The sequence below is a fragment of the Bufo gargarizans genome, chromosome 5, assembly GCF_014858855.1.
Source record: "Bufo gargarizans isolate SCDJY-AF-19 chromosome 5, ASM1485885v1, whole genome shotgun sequence".
NCBI classification, from domain to species: Eukaryota; Metazoa; Chordata; class Amphibia; order Anura; family Bufonidae; genus Bufo; species Bufo gargarizans.
In genome coordinates, this window is record NC_058084.1 from 10,870,696 (window position 1) to 10,898,421 (window position 27,726).

The following is a 27,726-nucleotide window of genomic DNA, read 5'->3' on the forward strand; positions in this document are numbered from 1 at the left end:
CACATTTTGATTGCAAAGTTCTTCTCACACATTTGGGCCCCTAAATTGCCAGGGCAGTATAACTACGCCACAAGTGACCCCATTTTGGAAAGAAGACACCCCAAGGTATTCTGTGAGGGGCATGGCGAGTTCCTAGAATTTTTTTTTTTTTGTCGCAAGTTAGTGGAATATGAGACTTTGTAAGGAAAAAAGAAAAAAAAAGAAAAATCATCATTTTCCGCTAACTTGTGACAAAAAATAAAAAATTCTAGGAACTCGCCATGCCCCTCACGGAATACCTTGGGGTGTCTTCTTTCCAAAATGGGGTCACTTGTGGCGTAGTTATAGTGCCCTGGCAATTTAGGGGCCCAAATGTGTGAGAAGTACCTTGCAATCAAAATCTGTAAAAAATGGCCTGTGAAATCTGAAAGGTGCACTTTGGAATGTGTGCCCCTTTGCCCACCTTGGCTGCAAAAAAGTGTCACACATCTGGTATCGCCGTACTCAGGAGAAGTTGGGGAATGTGTTTTGGGGTGTCATTTTACATATACCCATGCTGGGTGATAGAAATATCTTGGCAAAAGACAACTTTTCCTATTTTTTTATACAAAGTTGGCATTTGACCAAGATATTTCTCTCACCCAGCATGGGTATATGTAAAATGACACCCCAAAACACATTCCCCAACTTCTCCTGAGTACGGCGATACCAGATGTGTCACACTTTTTTGCAGCCTAGATGCGCAAAGGGGCCCAAATTCCTTTTAGGAGGGCATTTTTAGACATTTGGATCCCAGACTTCTTCTCACACTTTCGGGCCCCTAAAAAGCCTGGGCAGTATAAATACCCCACATGTGACCCCACTTTGGAAAGAAGACACCCCAAGGTATTCAATGAGGGGCCTGGCGAGTTCCTAGAAATTTTTTATTTTTTGCATATGTTAGCGGAAATTGATTTTTTTGGTTTTTTTCTCACAAAGTCTCACTTTCCGCTAACTTAGGACAAAAATTTCAATCTTTCATGGACTCAATATGCCCCTCAGCGAATACCTTGGGGTGTCTTCTTTCCGAAATGGGGTCACATGTGGGGTATTTATACTGCCCTGGCTTTTTAGGGGCCCTAAAGCGTGAGAAGAAGTCTGGAATATAAATGTCTAAAAATGTTTACGCATTTGGATTCCGTGAGGGGTATGGTGAGTTCATGGGAGATTTTATTTTTTGACACAAGTTAGTGGAATATGAGACTTAGTAAGAAAAAACAAAAACAAAAATAAACTTTCCGCTAACTTGTGCCAAAAAAAATGTCTGAATGGAGCCTTACAGGGGGGGGGGTGATCAATGACAGGGGGGGTGATCAATGACAGGGGGGTGATCAATGACAGGGGGGTAATCACCCATATAGACTCCCGGATCACCCCCCTGTCATTGATCACCCCCCTGGTAAGGCTCCATTCAGACGTCCGTATAATTTTTACGGATCCATGGATCGGATCCGCAAAACACATGCGGACGTCTGAATGGAGCCTTACAGGGGGGTTATCAATGACAGGGGGTGATCAGGGTGATCACCCCCCTGTCACTGATCACCCCCCCTGTAAGGCTCCATTCAGACATCCGCATGATTTTTTACGGATCCATGGATACATGGATCGGATCCACAAAAAACATGCGGACGTCTGAATGGAGCCTTACAGGGGGGTTATCAATGACAGGGGGTGATCAGGGTAATCAGGGTGATCACCCCCCTGTCACGGATCACCCCCCCTGTAAGGCTCCATTCAGACATCCGCATGATTTTTTACGGATCCATGGATACATGGATCGGATCCACAAAAAACATGCGGACGTCTGAATGGAGCCTTACAGGGGGGTTATCAATGACAGGGGGTGATCAGGGTGATCAGGGTGATCACCCCCCTGTCACGGATCACCCCCCCTGTAAGGCTCCATTCAGACATCCGCATGATTTTTTACGGATCCATGGATACATGGATCGGATCCACAAAAAACATGCGGACGTCTGAATGGAGCCTTACAGGGGGGTTATCAATGACAGGGGGTGATCAGGGTGATCACCCCCCTGTCACGGATCACCCCCCCTGTAAGGCTCCATTCAGACATCCGCATGATTTTTTACGGATCCATGGATACATGGATCGGATCCACAAAAAACATGCGGACGTCTGAATGGAGCCTTACAGGGGGGTTATCAATGACAGGGGGTGATCAGGGTATCAGGGTGATCACCCCCCTGTCACGGATCACCCCCCCTGTAAGGCTCCATTCAGACATCCGCATGATTTTTTACGGATCCATGGATACATGGATCGGATCCACAAAAAACATGCGGACGTCTGAATGGAGCCTTACAGGGGGGTTATCAATGACAGGGGGTGATCAGGGTGATCAGGGTGATCACCCCCCTGTCACGGATCACCCCCCCTGTAAGGCTCCATTCAGACATCCGCATGATTTTTTACGGATCCATGGATACATGGATCGGATCCACAAAAAACATGCGGACGTCTGAATGGAGCCTTACAGGGGGGTTATCAATGACAGGGGGTGATCAGGGTGATCACCCCCCTGTCACGGATCACCCCCCCTGTAAGGCTCCATTCAGACATCCGCATGATTTTTTACGGATCCATGGATACATGGATCGGATCCACAAAAAACATGCGGACGTCTGAATGGAGCCTTACAGGGGGGTTATCAATGACAGGGGGTGATCAGGGTGATCACCCCCCTGTCACGGATCACCCCCCCTGTAAGGCTCCATTCAGACATCCGCATGATTTTTTACGGATCCATGGATACATGGATCGGATCCACAAAAAACATGCGGACGTCTGAATGGAGCCTTACAGGGGGGTTATCAATGACAGGGGGTGATCAGGGTGATCACCCCCCTGTCACTGATCACCCCCCCTGTAAGGCTCCATTCAGACATCCGCATGATTTTTTACGGATCCATGGATACATTGATCGGATCCACAAAAAACATGCGGACGTCTGAATGGAGCCTTACAGGGGGGTGATCAATGACAGGGGGTGATCAGGGAGTGTATATGGGTGATCACCCCCCTGTAAGGCTCCATTCAGACGTCCGCATGTGTTTTGCGGATCCGATCCATGTATCCATGGATCCGTAAAAATCATGCGGACGTCTGAATGGAGCCTTACAGGGGGGTGATCAGTGACAGGGGGGTGATCAATGACAGGGGGTGATCAGGGAGTGTATATGGGTGATCACCCGCCTGTCATTGATCACCCCCCTGTAAGGCTCCATTTAGACGTCCGTATGCGTTTTGCGGATCCGATCCATGTATCCGTGGATCCGTAAAAATCATACGGACGTCTGAACGGAGCCTGACAGGGGGGTGATCAATGACAGGGCGGTGATCAATGACAGGGGGGTGATCAGGGAGTTTATATGGGGTGATCATGGGTGATCAGGGGTTTATAAGGGGTTAATAAGTGACGGGGGGGGGGGGTGTAGTGTAGTGTGGTGTTTGGTGCGACTGTACTGACCTACCTGAGTCCTCTGGTGGTCGATCCTAACAAAAGGGACCACCAGAGGACCAGGTAGGAGGTATATTAGACGCTGTTATGAAAACAGCGTCTAATATACCTGTTAGGGGTTAAAAAATTCGGATCTCCAGCCTGCCAGCGAACGATCGCCGCTGGCATGCTGGAGATCCACTCGCTTACCTTCCGTTCCTGTGAGCGCGCGCGCCTGTGTGCGCGCGTTCACAGGAAATCTCGCGTATCGCGAGATGACGCGTATATGCGTGACTGTGCGCCAGCCTGCCACCTCCGGAACGCACATGTGCGTTAGGCGGTCCGGAGGTGGTTAAGGATAACCCCTTTCAAGTAACCTGTCCTTGAGTTGGTGAGCCTGTCTGAAATAGTTTTCATCGGTGCTATTGATCCTACGAAGGCGTATAAACTGCCTGAAGGGAATAGCCTCCTTGACGGTAGGGGGATGGAAACTGGTCTGGTGAAGCAGCAAATTGGTTGCAGTGGGTTTGCAAAAGCCCGTGGTCTGCAAAGTGCCGTCAACCACGGTGACCTTCACGTCCAGAAAATCTAGACTCTTGCCACCGAAGTTGAGGGTGAACTTCATGTTCATTCTATTTGTTTCATTCATGTATTGCACGAACTGCCTGCACTGACTTTCGCTGCCCGACCAGACCAGAAATACATCATCCACATACCGCAGGTACAAGTGAATATACCTGAGGAAGGGGTTCTGCATAGAAAACACATAGGTCTCTTCAAATACTGCCAGATACAGGTTAGCGAAGGTACACGACACCGGTGTACCCATCGCTGTACCTAGTATCTGGCGGTACCATTGACCACCAAACTGAAAAACATTATTGGTTAGTATCAAGTCGAGGGTCTCCTGTATGAACTGTGAAAAGACAATGCCCTTATTGGAGCTACTGAGAACCGATGCCACGGCTGTGAGCCCTGCATCATGTGGAATCCTGGTATACAGACTCTCCACGTCTAAGGACACAAGGTGGAATTCCTCCCACCACTCAACAGAGTTGAGGGCCCGGAGGAAGTCCCCGGTGTCCTTCAGATACGTGGGGGTCCCCTGCAATAAGGACCTAAGTAACCAGTCTACATACCTGGAAAGTGGTTCAGTCGCTGACCCCATCCCTGAGACGATGGGTCGTCCCGGGGGATGGGAAAGCGATTTGTGCACCTTTGGCACAAAATACCAGGCCGGGTTCTTAGGGAACTTGGGGATTAGTTTATCTAGGATGCTCCTTGGGAGAAACTGTGTATCCACAAATTTTGAAAGAAGTGACCGCACCCTGTCCAGTATTAACGGAACAGGGTTGTCACCCAACTTCTCATACACTTCAGGATCTCCCAGTTGCCTAGAAGCTTCCTCCAAGTTGAACGCCTTGGTCATCAGGACCATGTTTCCCCCTTTGTCGGCGGGTTTAATTACGACGTCATCGAGGCCTGTCAGCCACCGTAACGCTGCCCTCTCCTCTCGAGTAATGTTAGGGGGTGCAACCGGATAGATCAGTGCACGTACATCCCTAAGTACTCTTTTATAAAAGAGGTCGATGGCCGAGCCCGCCAGCATAGGGGGAAGAAAGGTGGACCTGATGCCACCTGAAAAAGATGTTGGAGGCTCCAAAACCTGGGCACTGTCACTATCAAGGTCCGCTAGGAACTGAATGCACGAAATCTCCTCCGTGTCAAAGCGGGGCCTGAGGTGGAAATCAGTGCATGTCATTCGTGCAGGGATCTCGCCTGGTAGCAAATGGGCGTGGGTAGGACTGCGTTCTAAGAACAATTTTCTCAGGAACAATTTGCGTATCGCCTTGTATAGGTCCACCTCAAAATCAACAGGGTTAAATTGTTCCACTAAGCTGTATCCCAATCCTCGTTGGAGGAGTGAGATACAGCTCGGGGGCAACACCTGGGCAGTCAAATTAATGACGATGTTAGGAAAGTCCTGTGTTGACGGGGGTGATTGATGTACTTCTACTGCTTCCAGGTGACTTGATGGACTCCTCATGGACTTGTGGACCTGGGTACTTCTTCCTCTTGCGCTGTCCTCGACCCCTTCTGGTTCCTTTCCTTAAGGGGGAGCAGTAACGACTCCATTCTCAGATTGACTAGAATCGGAGTCGGTTGTCCAAAAGTCACTGCGGGCGTGGCGTGGATTGCGACGAGGGCGGCCCCGGTTCCTGTTCCAATCAAAAACTCTGTCGCTCTCATAATCATTCTTGTGGCGGAGGAACCTATCTCTCTTCCTTTCTTTTACTTCGATCTGAGTTGCAGTGAGTTTTTTGCTTAGCCTTTTCTCAAAATTTGCATACTGCTGCTCTGTCATGCGCACTTTAAGCTCTACTTGTGCTTTTTCCAAGTCAAGACTGGAAAAAGGCCTCCGCCCCCTCTCTGCCTTTGTGCAAATTATATGCGGCCTCCTCGGTCTGGCTAACCGGTGGGACTGATGAGGGTGAGAGTTCATGTTGGACGTGCTCTGCTGTGGCAGTCATTATCAGATAAATGGTAGGGAGACAGAAGAAAGGAAAACAGCGGCACTGCCCTTTTAAGGAAATCACTCACATAACCTCGGACCCCGGAACTCCTGAGACGCGCGGCTGCACAAGTTAGACCCGGACTGCGTGGTGCTCAGCGTGGTAAGGTTGGAGTATTCAGCATGGACGGTAGAGGACAGGTAGACGCCGTCCCGCTCCCCAGCCTGTGCAGCTGATGTCTACCTGCTAGCCAGCAATAAAGTTTTGTTGAAGAACCGACCCTGGTGAGTGCCGCGTCTACCTGTCCTCTACCGTCCATGCTGATGTGGATTGTTAGCCGACACTTTCTGTTTTAAGTTTCCCCACAGATAAAAATCGCATGTTGACAAGTCTGGGGAACATGGTGGCCATAGCCCCTTGCTCACAGTTCACTCTTCCGTAAGCAGTTCATGAACCTGTGCCAGTGAGTTCTGAGAGGTGCGGCATGTTGCCCCGTCTTGTTGTAAAAAGCAGGATATTTTTTCTTTGGCAGCATCACTGCTGAAGAGCTGCAGGTCATATCAGCCAATACAATCCGATGTGCCCAAAGATGCATAGACGTGAATGGGGACCACTTTCAGCAATGCTTGCTTGTTCATTTTGTCATACTATCGCTGGAGGTGAGCTACTTTTTCATGGGACACCCTGTATATTGAAATTAATCAAGAACTACAGGTAAAATTAGAAAAATTTGAATATCGTGCAAAGTTTATTTATTTCAGTAATGCAACTTAAAAGGTGAAACTAACACATGAGACTCATTACATGCAAAGCGAGAGATTCCAAGCCTTTATTTGTTATAATTTGGATGATTATAGCTCACAGCTTATGAAAACCCCAAAGTCACAATCTCAGGTACCCTTTGCTCAGGGGGTATGGATTAATTAGCTGACTAGAGTGTGACACTTTGAGCCTAGAATATTGAACCTTTTTACAATATTCAAATTTTAAGTTGCATTACTGAAATAAATTTTTCACTATATTCTAATTTTTAAAGTTTTACCGGTAATGTATGATCTAAAATGTGGTCATTGACCTTAAAATGGTCTTAAAGGGGTTATCACAATATGATAAATCCTTTTTATATTGAAGCTGGCCCAGTGATCAGCGGATTGCCACAAGTTTAGTATTATTACATTATTATTGCTGTGTCATTGAGCATATGTTCTGAGGTTGTCCTAATGAAACCGTCCTTCATCCTCCATCACAAACTTAGCACTGTTATCTTAATAAATCCAGAAAAATTCTAGGGAAAAATTGAAAATGTCAAAAAAGCTTCTATCCAATCTTCAGAGTAGTTTCTATAACTGAACTATTTACTTTGTAGTCATATCTAACATCTTTTGAGATGTAGAGCTATGTCCAACCTTACCTTTAGCTTGCCATATTCTGAAATCAAAGGCTAGTAGTGTTAAGCAAGCACCAAAGTGCTCAGGTAGAACACTTTGTGATGCTCATAAGGTTCTACCGAGCAGCTGAGCACAATGGAAGTTAATGGGAGAATCCCAGGCACCCCCTGCTCTGAAGAGGAGAGGGTGTCTGGACCCTAGTTTGGCTTAGGAGTCCCTGCTCTGACTCCATATATAGCGTCAGTGCTTGGGACACCCCAGTGTATTTAAATCTAATTTCTGAAAATTTTCTGCCAAAATTTGAACTCACAAGTTGTACATAAGAGGCAAGGACCTTATCCACTCAGCTATAAAGCTGAATTCTATACTGTGTCAGAAAAATGTCATAGTAGTTTCTGATGTAGTGACTATTCCTATTCAACAGAAGACTTATTTTATATTTCTGTGTAGGTTAACATGTAGCTATATAGAGTAGTAGTTAATGTCCTTGCCTCTAATTTACAAGCTTTGGAGTTTGAAACCCAGCAGAAACATTTCAGAAATAGAGATTAAATTTATATAATTTATATTTTTTGTTTAGCAATTATAAAAAATGTATGGCACAAAATAAATGTGTGATTACTAAAAAAAATATAAATAAATAAAATATATATATATATATATATATATTTTTTATATATATATATATATATATATATATATATATAATCCAGAAAATGGACGGCACTCCAGTAAGATGAAAAAAACAGTGATAGCTTTATTCAACCATCCGGTGCAACGTTTCGGCTCCAAATGAGCCTTTTTCAAGCCTGCTTGAAAAAGGCTCATTTGGAGGTGAAACGTTGCACCGGATGGTTGAATAAAGGTATCACCGTTTTTTTCATCTTACTGGAGTGCCGTCCATTTTCTGGATTTTATCGTGGGGTAAGAAGTCTATTCCCTAGGAACGTGCACCCTATCTCACTCGTCTATAGCCAGTGCCGCCATTTTTTTTCTGTATGTATATATATATATATATATATATATTTGTGGGAGGAGCTAAGCGAGGAACAGAATAGGCATGCCTACGGACTGTCCTAACCCAACTGGCTGGAGTGTGCCCGGCGCCAGTGACGAGGTAAGGCCTGAATAGTGGGCCACCTAGGATGAGAGTATGAGAAAAGGGGATGGGAGGGAGGGGCAACAACGGGCGCCCTCCTGCTTGTAGGAGGGGGTTTATAAAGGGTGAGCACGCTCCTCCCACAATTACAGGCTGCAAGCAGCCTTCAACATTTGTGGGAGGAGCTAAGCGAGGAACAGAATAGGCATGCCTACGGACTGTCCTAACCCAACTGGCTGGAGTGTGCCCGGCGCCAGTGACGAGGTAAGGCCTGAATAGTGGCCAAAAGAGAACCGGTACGTCGCAGGGAGTGAAGCATTTATTGAAGCATAGTGTGAACTATAATGCCAAAGAACAAAAGGCTCTGGAGATCTCCGCCCGTGGATTCGGAATGCACCTTGTGAAGCAGGACGACCGCCAACGACCCATCTTGCGGATGACATGCGCCGGTACCTGGTGACTTGATGCTGCGGATGCGGCCCCTATGCGGAAGGAGTGCCCGGATAGCGTGCTAGGGTTGAAACCCAGCCCTGCGGCCAGGGTACGGATGTTGGAGATGAACAGGGTTGAAGACAGGGGCCTATCGTTGATCGGGAGCAACAGGTCGTCTAGATCGGAAGATTGAAGGGAGGCCGGGAGCTCCTTGAGCACCTTGATAGGACACCAGCAGGTGGCCGTAGGGAAAAGTCCACCTCTGTGGGAGGACCGGTCTGACTGGTCTTGAGGACGGGATGGATAGGATGAAGTGATCAGAGTGCCAGGTGAGATGTCGCCTGAGCAGTGTTGTGCGGGAGATGGCGCTGTAGGTGAACTCCCCGGGCCTGAGGAACCCATGGAGTAGGGTGCAATGTGTTATTGGAGCATCATGGACCCATGAAGCCCAAGAACGAAAGGCTCTGACAATCTCAATTCGCGGATTGGGAATGTACCTAGCGTAGCAGGACGACCGCTAACGACCCATTGCGGATGACGTGGCCGATACCTGATGACTGGATGCTGCGGAAGCGGCCCCTACGTGGGGGGAGTGCCCGGATGCCGTGCTAGGGTTGAACCCCAACCCAGCCGCCAGGGGGAGGATATCGGAGACAACTGGGCCGAAGAAGGGGGTCTACCGTTGATCGGGAGCAACGGGTCGTCTAACGCGGGAGACTGGAGTGAGGCCAGGAGCTCTTGGAGCGCCTTGACGGGACACCAACAGTTGGCCGTAGGGAAGAACTGCCCGGATGCCGCGCAGGGTTGCACGGTTGACCGTGCCGCACGTGAACTCCCCGGGTCTAAGAACCCATGGAACCCTGGTACATGGCTGCTTTGTGATGATGCTTGTTGAGTGCCCAAAGGGAGACCGTCTAGGGCTACGGACAATCTGCGGAAGCTCGCCTAACACGGGTTGCCTACGCACCTGGACCGCCGCGCTAACCCTGATGGCCTTGTCCACCTCCCCCCGAGGATGGGTTTTTTTTTTTTTTTTTTTTGAGACTGAGGAGCCGGGAAGTGACAGACCTGCCCTGGGCATGATCGTAAACGCACAGTTGAGGAACCCTAACAGGGACTGGAGCTCCCACTTGGACAGGACCCTGGAACGGGGGCCTCAAGCATGGCGAAAGCTGGAGCAACTAGCCCAGACCAAGGGGACGCCCTGAGGTCCCCTGATGATCAGGAATCAGGGTGCAGACTGCCCAGGTGAGACTGAGCAAACCATGACGTAGCAAAGAACAGGAGAAGGCCGCTTGAGTGGGAGCAGAGTACAATACCTGATGTAATACCAACTGTCAAGATAATGGGTGACCATGTCCAAACCCCCGTGATGCACCCGGATCCCATGCAATCAGGGATTCACACATGCGGAACCCGAACCGGGTAAACAGGAACCACTGGATACTGCCGGAAAAACCCAGAGCGTTTCAGGCAAATATAACGGATCCAAAGTGATTCAGGCAAATGTGTACCACCAGTGGGAAAAGACCTGAGCGATTCAGGCAAATATGAACAACCTGCGGGAAAAGCCCTGAGCGAATCGGGCAAATGCGAACAACCTGCGGGAAAAAGACCTGAGCGATTCAGGCAAATGCAAACCTGTGGAAAAGAGCTGAGTGATTCAGGCACATGCGAACAACCTGTGGGAAGAAAGACCTGAGCGATTCAGGGAATACGTAACCTGAGTGAATCAAGGAAATACACACAACCTGGAAATACCGCCAACCTGAAAGAGACAGGAAAATACCAAACCTGAGTGATTCAGGGAAATACGTAACCTGGGTGAATCAGAAAAAAACATACCACCTGGAAATACCGGCAACCTGACAGAGACAGGAAAATACAAAACCTGAGCGATTCAGGGAAATTGTGAACCCTGAGTGATTGGGCACCTACATGAACCTGAGCGATCCAGAAACATGAACCCAGGCGAATTTGGAAACATAACCCGAGTGATTCAGGTAAATACATGAACCTGAGTGTTTCAGGGAAATGCATGAACCCGAGCGATCCTGGAAACACGAAAACCCGCGTGACTCCGGGGAATTAACCTGGGTGAATGGGTAAATACGTGAATTTTTGAGCTAATCCGGGAAATACATGAACCTGAGAATCAGAAGGAAACAGGATCACAACCTAACCGAATCAACGGACAGCGCTGCAGACTCCGGCGATACTGAAGACCTAGGAATGGCGGCTCGTGAAGAACGAAGGAAGGCTCCGAGCTGCGGAGAAGCGTCACGCCGCTACTCGGCTGGAACTTACCTGAAACCCGGCCCCGTGGAGTGACCGGGCATGGAGGAGCCCTGCGACACAATTGATGATGGATCGAAATTCCGGTGGCCTGAGGCCTTGTTTACCTGAAAATAAGCTTGCGTTAGTACGAGACCCGGAGAGAGGTGCGATCTGGTGGCACTGGAAGAGGCGACGGAGAACCGGGACGCAGCCTGGGCGCCATGACCAACTGCTGGGTAACCCTGGACAGCCAGAATAAGAGCCCGAAGTCGCGCCGCATGCAACAAACCTGCGGAAAACAGAAATCCAGGGAACACACAAGACCCGAGCGATCCAGGGAACATTACCCCTAAGTGAGTAAGGGGAGGCATAACACCAGAGCAATCCAGGGAACCTGGCCCCTGAGTCACCTAGGGAAGACATGACACATGCAATTTGGGAACATGACACCTGTGAATTGGAGAAAACATAACCCTGAGCGATTCAGGGAAGACATGGCACCTGCGATTCTTGGGTAAATGACACCTGTAATTTGGAGAAAACATAACCCTGAGCGATTCAGGGAAGACATGACACATGCGATTTCCGGGAACATGACACCTGCGATTTGGAGAAAAAACATGACGCCTGAGCGAATCAGGGAAGAAAACCATGCTACTGACTTCTGCAGTGAGATGAAGACCTATGAACGGGAGCTCGTGAAGACTAATACTTAACGCAGTGACAGGGTGTAACAGCAGCCTCGTGGCTGGATCTTACCTGGACAAGGAGGAAAACTTTGGCGCAACGATGGTGGCTTGCTTGCAGCTCTGGTGGCCGAGGCCCTGTTTATGTGAAGAAATAAGCTGTGTTCGGACCGATACCCGGCGAGGGATGCGAACAGCTAGTCCCTCATGCAGCGAACGGGTGCGTGACCCTGACCCATACGAACCTGGACCAGAACCGTGCCCGAGGGACTCAGGGAACACATGACACCCGGGTTTATACTGCACATGACACCTGACCAACACGGGGAACACATGCCCCCCGAATGAACAGGGAACACATGATCCCTGAACGCACAGGAAACACAAGACGCCCGGCCAACCAAGGGGGATCCATGATACCCGAGCGAACAGGGAACCACGTCCCCCGAATGAACAAGGGACACATGACCCCTGAGTGACCCAGTGAACACGCAACACCCACACGAAGCCGGGCAGACACCGCACCTGAATGACTGAGGGAAAACATGATATCTGAGCGATTCAGGGAGACATTGCACCTGAGCGATTCAGGGAGACATTGCACCTGAGCGATTCAGGGAGACATTGCACCTGAGCGATTCAGGGAGACATTGCACCTAAGCGATTCAGGGAGACATTGCACCTGAGCGATTCAGGGAGACATTGCACCTGAGCGATTCAGGGAGACATTGCACCTGAGCGATTCAGGAAGACATTGCACCTGAGCGATTCAGGGAGACATTGCACCTGAGCGATTCAGGGAGACATTGCACCTGAGCGATTCAGGGAGACATTGCACCTGAGCGATTCAGGGAGACATTGCACCTGAGCGATTCAGGGAGACATTGCACCTGAGCGATTCAGGGAGACATTGCACCTGAGCGATTCAGGGAGACATTACACCTGAGCGATTCAGGAAGACATTACACCTGAGCGATTCATGGAGACATTACACCTGAGCGATTCAGGAAGACATTACACCTGAGCGATCCAGGAAAACATTACACCTGAGCGATCCAGGAAAACATTACACCTGAGCGATCCCGGAAGACATACACCTGAGCGATTCCAGAATAGATTACACCTGAGCGATTCAGGGAGACATTACACCTGAGCGATTCAGGAAGACATTACACCTGAGCGATTCATGGAGACATTACACCTGAGCGATTCAGGAAGACATTACACCTGAGCGATCCAGGAAAACATTACACCTGAGCGATCCAGGAAAACATTACACCTGAGCGATCCCGGAAGACATACACCTGAGCGATTCCAGAATAGATTACACCTGAGCGATTCAGGAAGACATTACACCTGAGCGAATCGGGAAGACATTACACCTAAGCAAACCAGGAAGACACTGCACCTGAGCGATTCAGGAAGACATTACACCCAGAGCGACCCGGGGAGACGTCAACCCTGAGTGACCAGGTAGACATTACACCTGAGCGACCAGGGAGACCCGTACTGGAAAGATGCAGGAATCAGGGAAACGCCCCCCCCTATCCTCCCCTGGGTGACTTAAGGGCGGCCGCACCGGCGGGAGGCCCAGGCACCGCCGGACCCCTGACCCCCGGAACGACCGTCCCCAATCACCCAGGGGGTGAGACCGGACAATGCACTGGCGTGGGCAGCAGTTGGCCGGCCTGGCATTGGAACCCTTTTTTTTTTTTTCAGCATTGCGGGGGTTAACCGGAGCATGGCCCGAACAAGCCTGCTGAAACAAGAACCTTTATCCCTTTTTTTTTTTTTTTTTTTTTTTTTTTAACCACAGCAGTGCGGGGGTTAATATGCAGCAGGCCGGCACCCGGACGCCGGCCGCTGCCAGTCCCGGCGCCCCTGACCCCCGCACTGGGTTCATAGCACAACTTGTAACTGGAGGAGCGATTCCTCAGTTCCTAGGTGGGCCAAATTTATTGAAAGCTACTGATGGAAACATCTACCACATTTTCCATTAATCACAATCTTTCACATTTATAACACTGTGTTGCTGAATCACAATGTATTTCTCCATTGCGTCACTTGCTAATGAGCTCTGCCACAGGAGGGACCTCTTCCATGAGACAATGGAAGGAACGTCAATGGACTTGTTATTTTGTATTTTGAACATTTGTATCAGGATAACTGAACTATAGATTTAACTTTTAGGATTTTGGTATTAAAGCATCAATAATGGAGTTTACTCACCTTCCGAGCAGTGGGGGGTCCTGCTAATTAAAGACATTGATAGTTGTCAGAGGTGTCACTTCTAGTGTAAGGTTTAAATGTAAGTAGGCAACAATGTACGTACCACATGTCAGATGGTAATAGGACTGAAATCACTCCAGAAAAAGCAGCAGATTTCGGTGTCAGACTTCTCAGGCAATGGGTGGCAGACAGACATGTTTTGTGAACACAGAATGCCTTGTTTTGTTCCTCACAGTGAATCTTCTGGGGATGGTAATTACAGGCTGATTATAGGATGTGCTTCTTTGATTGACAATGTTTATAAGTAGACAGAAGAGATGATAAATGTGTTTTGCTTTAGAAATTGACTGGCACTAAGAGGTGCGAGAACAGGATTTTCCTACTGACATACACTCCTTCTTTCCATCACCTGATCTGCTTTGTCAAATGGTTAATACGGTATTTATTGATGTTCATATACTCCAATCAGCCTTAACTACTCTTGCCACCCAAACAGTTCTGCCCATCTAGGACTGGAGACCATAGGACCTCTGAAGGGGTGTCCTGGAGGATATGGCACCAATTATTGATGTAAAAAAAAAAAAAAACATATAGTACAATCTGTAACAAAACTAGAACCAGCCCTGTACCTCATATGCATCCAGAGATTTCTCCAATCATTGCTCCAATTAAGAGATGAGCAAATCAATTCTACAGATTCAGAATTCTTCCCCGAATTAAAAAATAAAATAAAAAATGATTCTAACAAACCCAAATGAAATAGAGAGCCTAGGATGCTCTGGGTTTCTGGGAAAAATATATGCACTATGTCTGGTGGGTACTGTTTCTCTCTAGCAATCAGTCGTCAATACAAAATATACATTATACTGTGACGCAGCTCAGGCTGAAACATAGTACAATAAATATTTACACGGAAAACAATTTGTGCATCGGCGTAGAGCACAGCGCAGGCACAGATCCTGTGCTGTACATCACACACAGCATCACACTAACATTTTAACATCACACATCAATCAATAGGCATCGGACAAGTGGTAGGGGCAGGGGGTTGGGAAGTGGGGAATCACATTCCCGAAGCTTTATTGAAAGACAGACACACTGGGGGGAGAGGAGGGAAGGAGAGGGGTTTTAATCCTCTTCTTTATCAACGTCCGGACCGTCCATGATGGGGTAGTCTATGAGTAGGCTTAGAACCAGTCTGTGGCAGTCCTGGACAGACATCTTCTCCCAGTTCATCACTAATCATTTCCTGGCAAGCTACACAGCATCCGTAAAACAGATCATAAGGTGCCAGGCCTCCTGAAAAGCCTCTACTGATTGTGTCCCATGGAATAGTCCATAAAGCACGGCAGTGTGCTTCAGGATGCTCCTGGGAATAATGTCTATTAGTTAATTTTCCAGGATACACTTTCTTAATATGGAGAGCACCTAGCATGCATGAGGATTATTGTAGGCCAGGCGATGCTGCTTTGGGTTCCTGGGAAAACTATATGCAAATTAGTATTTCTCACTTCTGTTGGCATCAGAGAGGCTTAAGCTAATTTCACAGTAGTGCTATACATCTGGCAGTCTGTTTCAGCAGGAAACAGCCTGACAGATGTCTTTGCATTCCAGCATTACCGGAAGTTTAAAGTACCCGAAATCTCTGTCCGGCCCCATTAACTAACATGGGGACTGGCAGAGTGTTCTTCTGGCCGGTTCTCAGTATATTTACCAGGTTGCTGCCAGATCTCAAGTGGTCCCCGATGAAGGCTGCCGGAACAGCCTACCGGATGTATAGTGCTAGTGTCAAACTAGCCTTAGCTTTCTTTTCCTTTTGGAAGGAAAGTTAATTTGCATATCTTTGGGCTTATGGGAAAGATATTCAAATCAGCTATCCTTCCAAAAGGATAAGAAAGATAAGCCTGTCTGATTCCAGCAGAAGTAAGATATGCTAATTAGCATATATTATACCCAAAAACCTAGAGTAGCATTGCCTGGGCAACAATACTCCTAATCATACTAGGCACTCTTCATAATGAGAAGGAGTGCCCACCTGACAACACACACATTTTCCCCAGAAACCCAGAGTAGCATACTAAGTGCTGTCTCGCTCGCAATTTTTTTTTTTTATTACAATCCTAGGAGACCCATTCTCAGACTGCAATTGGTCATTTTTTGTTTGGACTTAAATCATTTTCTTTTCTTTTTTTGAACATTTTCAGAATGGTACACAAAATGAATTTCAAGAATTCTCTTCTCCAATTGCTTTGCTAGATTTTCAGGTCAGCAGCTCAAGAGCTGTGTGATTTCTCAGGGTTGTGCCCTTTCTGCTGCAGCCCAGGGAATGTTTCCTTTCTCTGGGGTGCATCCTTTCTGCTGTAGCACTCTCTCCTCTAATTTTTGTAACTGTCACTGCTTCTAATGGTGCAATATGGATGAGGGGCAGTTGAAGGTTGGAACTGAGCATGTTCAACCATGCATGTTCAATCCAGCTCAGTAGGTGGACGTGTACATTACAATGTAGATTACACACCAGGGGCATAATTACAACAGACCAAATAACTCATAACTAACTCATAACTGGACAGTTTTCTTTGTAACAGAAAGCAAATTACAAAATAAAATAAAAAATCATCCTGGATTATATTAAAATAACCTTTAATGGTGTCACAACCCCTTTAAGTCAGGTACGTTGTGTGTTGTGGCCTACATGGATTGGGCTTGTTTTTCAGCACATTGATTGAGATTTGGTGAATTTGGGGTCCAAGTCATCACCTTGATCTCTTTGTCATGGTCCTCAGACCATTCTTGACCAATATTTTTATTGTGGCCAGGGATCTATTCTGCCAAAATAGGCCACTACCATTACTAAATATTGCTGCCATGATGGGGGTACATGGTCTTTGCACACATTTACATACATGTTGCACACATCACTTATACATTTATGTTTGATAGTATTTTAATAAAGCTGAAATAGCACTTAGTACAGTACAATCATACATTTGAATAAGGTACATTGTATATCCGTTGTACAAAGGTCTTGCAAAACAAAAGGTTATGTTCAGTATAATATTTTTTAAGTTACATTTGTTTACATTGTAGTATTGGTTGTCATATATATTGATATCCGATCATATTGGCTATCATAAAAAAAAAACAAAAAAAACATGGGGGCGAATGGAAAAAGAGGGGAGGGGGGGAGGAAGGGGATTGTGAAGGAATGACAAGGATATAAACAATAAAGATGTTGTTTGCAATGAACAATATTAATAGTAAAGTATTAGTAACATAGTGTCCAAAAGTGAGAGGTATCACATATATAGTTGTTATAGCTGAAGAACATATGATGATTGTGAAACATAAAGGTCCTAGAGAATCAATGAAAGAAGAAGTTTCTATACTGTTCCCACAGTTTCCATATCTTGGAAAACCTCTGGGTCTTCCGCATCTCCCAGGTGGCAATTTTTTCCATGCGATAGATGTTGTCACATTTCTGGATCCAACAGGCCATTGATGGTGGGGTCGTATTTTTCCAGTACGTGGCTATTAAAACTGGCAGATGACAGTAGAAGCCTTGTCAGGTTTCTTGTATGTGTTGTACCAACCCTGTGGTTCATTAGGTTCAAAAGACAAAGTTGAGCAGAGTGTGGAACGTTTAGTCCACATATCCCTGAGATTGTTCTACATAACTCCTTCCAAAAGTTGTTTATAGAAAGGCATTCCCACTAGATATGTATAAATGTTCCTAATGAGGAGTTATATCTCCAGTAGAGAGGATCAGAGGTTGGAAAAAGAATCTGAAGTATCTGCAGGGGGTAGTACCATCGAGTCCTAACTTTATTAAAGTTCTCTTGTAGTCTTACACATTTAGAGATCACTGGGGTAGATCCAAGTAGGCCATTTTTTCTTCTTCTGTGAATGTGGTATAGAGATCAGTTTCCCAGTTTTTAAGAAATGTCAGGGTTTTAGATCTAATTCTTGTTACTAAGCTCACAGTGGATATATTTTTTCTAGGTTCTCTATGAATTAGAGCAATTTTTTCAGGGGGGTAGTGAGGGGCCTCAGTTGTGGATGTGATTCCCACCTAGAGGATCTGCCAAAGGTAGTGTAATAGATTTACATGTCTTGGTAAGACACAATTGTATCCTAGAGCACATCCTGTATCCTCACTAGTGCGGATAAAGGGTTGGTCAATAAAGCGAATCGCAGGTGGGTGTGCCACACCTTCAAAATATTATTGGTGAGGGGGTAGGATATTTCTTTAAAGGCATAACGCTTACCCAACCCAAGAAACAGCAAGGAGTGCAGTGGTATAGTCACCATAGATGCCTCTGCTTAAATGTCTAATCTGTCTCTCTGTGGTCTCAGCTCGGGTTAAGTACTGAACTTTTGGATTTTTGGACCCCGGACCCGAACCCGAACATTTCTGTAAAAGTTCGGGTTGTGTGTTTGGCGATTTCTTGGCGCTTTTTGAAAGGCTGCAGAGCAGCCAATCAACAAGCGTTTAACTGTGTGCACTTAGAAGCCATCACAGCCATGCCTACTAATGGCATGGCTGTGATTGGCCAGTGCAGAATGTGACCCAGCCTCTATATAAGCTGTAGCGCTGCACGTCACTCTGCTGTTCTTAGTGTAGGGAGAGGATGCTGCTGCTGTGAGGGAGAGAATAGGAAAGAACTTTAATTAGAACTGCAATTGAACTCAGCGATCTACCTAGATTTAGTTTTGTGGGTGCAGTGCACAATCTTTTTACCCTGCCCTGAGCCCAGTGACAGAGAAAAATAACTTTTATCCGTCTGTTAGTTAGGTGGGCAGCGGCGGCAATTTTATGCAATCTCAGTGCACCAGCACAGCATCTGTGCTTTTGTGACATTCAAATCCAAGCTTGAAATACTGCAATAATAATAAAATAAAAAATATTTTTGGCAATATCCTACATCTGGTGCCTTTGCAGCATTAGTCAGTATGAATAGCATTGCTATAGAAATGTAATGCATTATAAAGATAATGCATTACATTTTAAAAGCAATCAAAATACTGTATTTTATTGTCCCCTTGTGGGACTTTTAAGTAGTAAAAAAAAAAGAAAAAAAATACACATTCATTAAATAAAAAAAATTCTATAAAATAAAAAAATATGCATTTTTTTTCATTAAAAATACGCTTTTCAATGAAAAAAATTGCAAAAAGAAAATATCCCCCATATGTTTGGTATTGCCACGTCCGTAACGACCAGGACTACATAAATATTACATAAATTATCCCTTTCTGAATACCCGGGGTGTTCCTCGACTTGTCTTTAGTTATCTTGCCCATATTGGTGGCGTGGATTTAGCGTATGTAGCCAATTTCCAGTCGGTCCAGAGCATAGCTCACGAAGGCATATGTGCACAGCTCCGCTGCAAGTCTCTGCCCCATCACTCATGCATTTATAAACTACTGTAAACTTGTCACTTACAGTTTATACACTCGCCACACATGTCACTTAGATAAAACTACAAACTTGTCACTCACATGTTATATACTGATACAAACGCAAAAACACTAAATGCACACTGCAACCAGCACTCTGCCCTGCCTCTATGCTGGATGTTGAATAAGGCATTGGTGTACATTTTGGCCAAAGCATAATAAGCCACTCACTACGTCAAGGTCGCCTTCATGAGTGGTCCCTAATAGGGATGAGCGTACCCGAACTGTACCGGGTTCGGGTTCGGTGTTCGTCGCTTTCTTGGCGCTTTTTGAAAGGCTGCGAAACAGCCAATCAACAAGCGTCATACTACTTGCCCCAAGAGGCCGTCACAGCCATGCCTACTATTGGCATGGCTGTGATTGGCCAGAGCACCATGTGACCCAGCCTCTATTTAAGCTGGAGTCACATAGCGCCGCCCGTCACTCTGCTCTGATTAGTGTAGGGAGAGGTTGCAGCTGCGACAGTAGGGCGAGATTAGGCAGATTAACTCCTCCAAAGGACTTGATTATTGATCGATCTGCAGCTGTGGGTCATTGAGCTGCTGATCCTCAATTGCTCACTGTTTTTAGGCTGCCCAGACCGTTTGTCAGTCACTTTTTTCTGGGGTGATCGGCGGCCATTTTGTGTCTTGTGGTGCGCCAGCACAAGCTGCGACCAAGTGCATTTAACCCTCAATGGTGTGGTTGTTTTTTGGCTAAAGCTTACATCAGGATGAAGCTGTCACACCAAGTGCATTTAACCAGCAATAGTGTGGTTATTTTTTGGCCATATACTACATCAGGGGCAAGCTGCGCCTGTCACCAAGTGCATTTAACCCTCAGTAGTGTGGTTGGTCAAGCTGTCACACCAAGTGCATTTAACCAGCAATAGTCTGTTTATTTTTTGGCCATATACTACATCAGGGGCAAGCTGCGCCTGTCACCAAGTGCATTTAACCCTCAGTAGTGTGGTTGGTCAAGCTGTCCCACCAAGTGCATTTCACCATCAATAGTGTGGTTATTTTTTGGCCATATCCCAGTCTAATTCTGTCAGTAAATGTATACCTGTCACCCAGCGCCTAAATACTAGGCCTCAAGTTTATATCCAGCTAAATCTGTCATTACTGCTGTACTGTTCTGGCTGGGAAAGTTATTTAGTGTCCGTCAAAGCACAGTTTTTGTTCTGGGTTGAAATACAATTCCCAATTTAGCAATTTCCTAATTTAGTGGTTTCTGCTGTATCAGAGCTATTTGAAATCTATCCCTAAAAGGGTATATAATATTCAAGGTGCACATAGGGTCATTCAGAATAACTTCACACACACGCTACTGTGCATTTCCAAGTCTAATTCCGTCAGTAAATCCATACCGGTCACCCAGCGCCTAAATACTAGGCCTCGAATTCATATCCAGCTAAATCTGTCGTTACCGCTGTACTGTTGTGGCTGGGCAAGTTATTTAGTGTCCGTCAAAGCACATTTTTTGTTCTGGGTTGAAATCCAATTCCCAATTTAGCAATTTCCTAATTTAGTGGTTTCTGCTGTATCAGAGCTATTTGAAATCTATCCCTAAAAGGGTATATAATATTCAAGGTGCACATAGGGTCATTCAGAATAACTTCACACACACGCTACTGTGCATTTCCAAGTCTAATTCTGTCAGTAAACCCATACCTGTCACCCAGCGCCTAAATACTAGGCCTCAAATTTATATTCAGCTGAATTTGAATACAAAACATTGGGCCAAATAATATTTTTGTTGTTGTGGTGAACGATAACAATGAGGAAAACATCTAGTAAGGGACGCGGACGTGGACATGGTCGTGGTGGTGTTAGTGGACCCTCTGGTGCTGGGAGAGGACGTGGCCGTTCTGCCACATCCACACGTCCTAGTGTACCAACTACCTCAGGTCCCAGTAGCCGCCAGAATTTACAGTGATATATGGTTGGGCCCAATGCCGTTCTAAGGATGGTAAGGCCTGAGCAGGTACAGGCATTAGTCAATTGGGTGGCCGACAGTGGATCCAGCACGTTCACATTATCTCCCACCCAGTCTTCTGCAGAAAGCGCACAGATGGCGCCTGAAAACCAAGCCCATCAGTCTGTCACATCACCCCCATGCATACCAGGGAAACTGTCTCAGCCTCAAGTTATGCAGCAGTCTCTTATGCTGTTTGAAGACTCCGCTGGCAGGGTTTCCCAAGGGCATCCACCTAGCCCTTCCCCAGCGGTGAAAGACATAGAATGCACTGACGCACAACCACTTATGTTTCCTGACGATGAGGACATGGGAATACCACCTCAGCATGTCTCTGATGATGACGAAACACAGGTGCCAACTGCTGCGTCTTTCTGCAGTGTGCAGACTGAACAGGAGGTCAGGGATCAAGACTGGGTGGAAGACGATGCAGGGGACGATGAGGTCCTAGACCCCACATGGAATGAAGGTCGTGCCACTGACTTTCACAGTTCGGAGGAAGAGGCAGTGGTGAGAACGAGCCAACAGCGTAGCAAAAGAGGGAGCAGTGGGCAAAAGCAGAACACCCGCCGCCAAGAGACTCCGCCTGCTAATGACCGCCGCCATCTTGGACCGAGCACCCCAAAGGCAGCTTCAAAGAGTTCCCTGGCATGGCACTTCTTCAAACAATGTGCTGACGACAAGACCCGAGTGGTTTGCACGCTGTGCCATCAGAGCCTGAAGCGAGGCATTAACGTTCTGAACCTTAGCACAACCTGCATGACCAGGCACCTGCATGCAAAGCATGAACTGCAGTGGAGTAAACACCTTAAAAACAAGGAAGTCGCTCAGGCTCCCCCTGCTACTTCTTCTGCTGCTGCCGCCTCGGCCTCTTCTGCTGCTGCCGCCTCGGCCTCTTCTGCTGCTGCCGCCTTGGCCTCTTCCTCCGCCTCTGGAGGAACGTTGGCACCTGCCGCCCAGCAAACAGGGGATGTACCACCAACACCACCACCACCTCCGTCACTAAGCGTCTCAACCATGTCACACGGCAGCGTTCAGCTCTCCATTTCACAAACATTTGAGAGAAAGCGTAAATTCCCACCTAGCCACCCTCGATCCCTGGCCCTGAATGCCAGCATTTCTAAACTACTGGCCTATGAAATGCTGTCATTTAGGCTGGTGGACACAGACAGCTTCAAACAGCTCATGTCGCTTGCTGTCCCACAGTATGTTGTTCCCAGCCGCCACTACTTCTCCAAGAGAGCCGTGCCTTCCCTGCACAACCAAGTATCCGATAAAATCAAGTGTGCACTGCGCAACGCCATCTGTAGCAAGGTCCACCTAACCACAGATACGTGGACCAGTAAGCACGGCCAGGGACGCTATATCTCCCTAACTGCACACTGGGTAAATGTAGTGGCAGCTGGGCCCCAGACGGAGAGCTGTTTGGCGCACGTCCTTCTGCCGCCAAGGATCGCAGGGCAACATTCTTTGCCTCCTGTTGCCACCTCCTCCTACTCGGCTTCCTCCTCCTCTTCTTCCACCTGCTCATCCAGTCAGCCACACACCTTCACCACCAACTTCAGCACAGCCCGGGGTAAACATCAGCAGGCCATTCTGAAACTCATATGTTTGGGGGACAGGCCCCACACCGCACAGGAGTTGTGGCGGGGTATAGAACAACAGACCGACGAGTGGTTGCTGCCGGTGAGCCTCAAGCCCGGCCTGGTGGTGTGCGATAATGGGCGAAATCTCGTTGCAGCTCTGGGACTAGCCGGTTTGACGCACATCCCTTGCCTGGCGCATGTGCTGAATTTGGTGGTGCAGAAGTTCATTCACAACTACCCCGACATGTCAGAGCTGCTGCCTAAAGTGCGGGCCGTCTATTCGCGCTTCCGGCGTTCACATCCTGCTGCTGCTCGCCTGTCTGCGCTACAGCGTAACTTCGGCCTTCCCGCTCACCGCCTCATATGCGACGTGCCCACCAGGTGGAACTCCACCTTGCACATGCTGGACAGACTGTGCGAGCAGCAGCAGGCCATAGTGGAGTTTCAGCTGCAGCACGCACGGGTCAGTCGCACTGCGGAACAGCACCACTTCACCACCAATGACTGGGCCTCCATGCGAGACCTGTGTGCCCTGTTGCGCTGTTTCGAGTACTCCACCAACATGGCCAGTGGCGATGACGCCGTTATCAGCGTTACAATACCACTTCTATGTCTCCTTGAGAAAACACTTAGGGCGATGATGGAAGAGGAGGTGGCCCAGGAGGAGGAGGAGGAGGAGGAAGAGGGGTCATTTTTAGCACTTTCAGGCCAGTCTCTTCGAAGTGACTCAGAGGGAGGTTTTTTGCAACAGCAGAGGCCAGGTACAAATGTGGCCAGCCAGGGCCCACTACTGGAGGACGAGGAGGACGAGGATGAGGAGGAGGTGGAGGAGGATGAGGATGAAGCATGGTCACAGCGGGGTGGCACCCAACGCAGCTCGGGCCCATCACTGGTGCGTGGCTGGGGGGAAAGGCAGGACGATGACGATACGCCTCCCACAGAGGACAGCTTGTCCTTACCCCTGGGCAGCCTGGCACACATGAGCGACTACATGCTGCAGTGCCTGCGCAACGACAGCAGAGTTGCCCACATTTTAACGTGTGCGGACTACTGGGTTGCCACCCTGCTGGATCCACGCTACAAAGACAATGTGCCCACCTTACTTCCTGCCCTGGAGCGTGATAGGAAGATGCGCGAGTACAAGCGCACGTTGGTAGACGCGCTACTTAAAGCATTCCCAAATGTCACAGGGGAACAAGTGGAAGCCCAAGGCCAAGGCAGAGGAGGAGCAAGAGGTCGCCAAGGCAGCTGTGTCACGGCCAGCTCCTCTGAGGGCAGGGTTAGCATGGCAGAGATGTGGAAAAGTTTTGTCAACACGCCACAGCTAACTGCACCACCACCTGATACGCAACGTGTTAGCAGGAGGCAACATTTCACTAACATGGTGGAACAGTACGTGTGCACACCCCTCCACGTACTGACTGATGGTTCGGCCCCATTCAACTTCTGGGTCTCTAAATTGTCCACGTGGCCAGAGCTAGCCTTTTATGCCTTGGAGGTGCTGGCCTGCCCGGCGGCCAGCGTTTTGTCTGAACGTGTATTCAGCACGGCAGGGGGCGTCATTACAGACAAACGCAGCTGCCTGTCTACAGCCAATGTGGACAAGCTGACGTTCATAAAAATGAACAAGGCATGGATCCCACAGGACCTGTCCGTCCCTTGTCCAGATTAGACATTAACTACCTCCCCATAACCATATATTATTGGACTCCAGGGCACTTCCTCTTTCAATCCTATTTTTATTTTCATTTTACCATTATATTGCGAGGCTACCCAAAGTTGAATGAACCTCTCCTCTGTCTGGGTGCCGGGGCCTAAATATATGCCAATGGACTGTTCTAATGTTGGGTGACGTGAAGCCTGATTCTCTGCTATGACATGCAGACTAATTCTCTGCTGACATGAAGCCAGATTCTCTGTTACGGGACCTCTCTCCTCTGCCTGGGTGCTGGGCCTAAATATATGACAATGGACTGTTGCAGTGGTGGGTGACGTGAAGCTTGATTTTCTGCTATGACATGCAGACTAATTCTCTGCTGACATAAAGCCAGATCCTCTGTTACGGGACCTCTCTCCTCTGCCTGGGTGCTGGGCCTAAATATCTGACAATGGACTGTTGCAGTGGTGGCTGACGTGAAGCCTGATTCTCTGCTATGACATGCAGACTGATTCTCTGCTGACATGAAGCCAGATCCTCTGTTACGGGACCTCTAACCTCTGCCTGGGTGCTGGGCCTAAATATATGCCAATGGACTGTTGCAGTGGTGGCTGACGTGAAGCCTGATTCTCTGCTATGACATGCAGACTGATTCTCTGCTGACATGAAGCCAGAGTCTCTGTTACGGGACCTCTCTCCTCTGCCTGGGTGCTGGGCCTAAATATATGACAATGGACTGTTGCACTGGTGGCTGACGTGAAGCCTGATTCTCTGCTATGACATGCAGACTAATTCTCTGCTGACATGAAGACAGATTCTCTGTTACGGGACCTCTCTCCTCTGCCTGTGTGCTGGGCCTAAATATATGCCAATGGACTGTTGCAGTGGTGGCTGACGTGAAGCCTGATTCTCTGCTATGACATGCAGACTGATTCTCTGCTGACATGAAGCCAGATCCTCTGTTACGGGACCTCTCTCCTCTGCCTGGGTGCTGGGCCTAAATATATGCCAATGGACTGTTGCAGTGGTGGCTGACGTGAAGCCTGATTCTCTGCTATGACATGCAGACTGATTCTCTGCTGACATGAAGCCAGAGTCTCTGTTACGGGACCTCTCTCCTCTGCCTGGGTGCTGGGCCTTAATATATGCCAATGGACTGTTGCAGTGGTGGCTGACGTGAAGCCTGATTCTCTGCTATGACATGCAGACTGATTCTCTGCTGACATGAAGCCAGATTCTCTGTTACGGGACCTCTCTCCTCTGCCTGGGTGCCTGGGCCTAAATATATGACAATGGACTGTTACGGTGGTGGGTGACGTGAAGCCTGATTCTCTGCTATGACATGCAGACTGATTCTCTGCTGACATGAAGCCAGAATCTCTGTTACGGGACCTCTCTCCTCTGCCTGGGTGCCGGGGCCTAAATATCTGACAATGGACTGTTCCAATGTTGGGTGACGTGAAGCATGATTCTCTGCTATGACATGAAGACTGATTCTCTGCTGACATGAAGCCAGATTCTCTGTAAAGGGACCTCTCTCCTCTGCCTGGGTGCCTGGGAATAAATATCTGACAATGGACTGTTACAGTGGTGGGTGACGTGAAGCCAGATTCTCTGCTATGGGACCTCTCTCCAATTGATATTGGTTAATTTTTATTTTTATTCATTTCCCTATCCACATTTGTTTGCAGGGGATTTACCTACATATTGCTGCCTTTTGCAGCCCTCTAGCTCTTTCCTGGGCTTTTTTACAGCCTTTTTAGTGCCGAAAAGTTCGGGTCCCCATTGACTTCAATGGGGTTCGGGTTCGGGACGAAGTTCGGATCGGGTTCGGATCCCGAACCAGAACATTTCCGGGAAGTTCGGCCGAACTTCTCGAACCCGAACATCCAGGTGTTCGCTCAACTCTAGTCCCTAACACTATTTCCTACCTGTTATGGGCCATGACAGCCACACAAAGTCCAGGGAGCGCAGGTACAGCATGCACGCCAAGCACACTCTGCTTTTAACCCCGTCCGGTGCCATTACAGCTTCCATTGGATCCAGGGATGCAAGTACCAACATGCATGCTGAGCCCACTATATACTTCTCCTGGAGCCTAATGGCTACTGGTAGGTGCTATGTAAGCAGACTCAGTTTTATACTGACTTTAAATAAAACCAGCCTCCAAGGGGCAGATTAACCGGTCAGGTGTGCATGACTGCATGGAGATCGCCACGCCTCCAATATATACTACAAAGAAAAGCGGAGTGTGCTTGGTGTGCATGCTGTACCTGCGCTCCCTGGACTTTGTGTGGCTGTCATGGCCCATAAAAGGTAGGAACTAGTGTTAGGGACCACTCATGAAGGCGACCTTGACGTGGTGAGTGGCTTATTATGCTTTGGCCAAAATGTAAACCAATGCCTTATTCAACATCCAGCATAAAGGCAGGGCAGAGTGCTGGTTGCAGAGTGCGATTGCATTTGTGTTTTTGCGTTTGTATCTGTATTTCGCCATAGCAATCTGCACCTACTAGGGGTTGTGCGGGCTGAATCTCCCACATGTTATATACTGGCCACATCATCACACCTCAACACACTGCACTAGTACCTACAGATTTAGCAGGGTTAACACTAGTGTTGAGCGCGAATATTTGAATTGCGAATTTTTTTCTCGAATATCATAACTTCGAGATTTCGCAAATATTTAGAATATAGTTCTATATATTCGCTATGCGATTATATTACTTTGCTTTTTTTATAAATAGAATAATTATAATAATTATCAGGTATTATAATTATTCTATTTATTTTAAAAAAAAGGCTAAGTAATATAATCGCATAGCGAATTAAACTTAGCTGTCTCTATAGTCAACTTTCCTATTTGATTGCTAGAATTAGCGAAGTGGATGAATATGGAGCTAAAAACGAAGATGGAGAATACTTCGTTATCTTCGTTTTGAGGAATATGACGAATACATTCGTC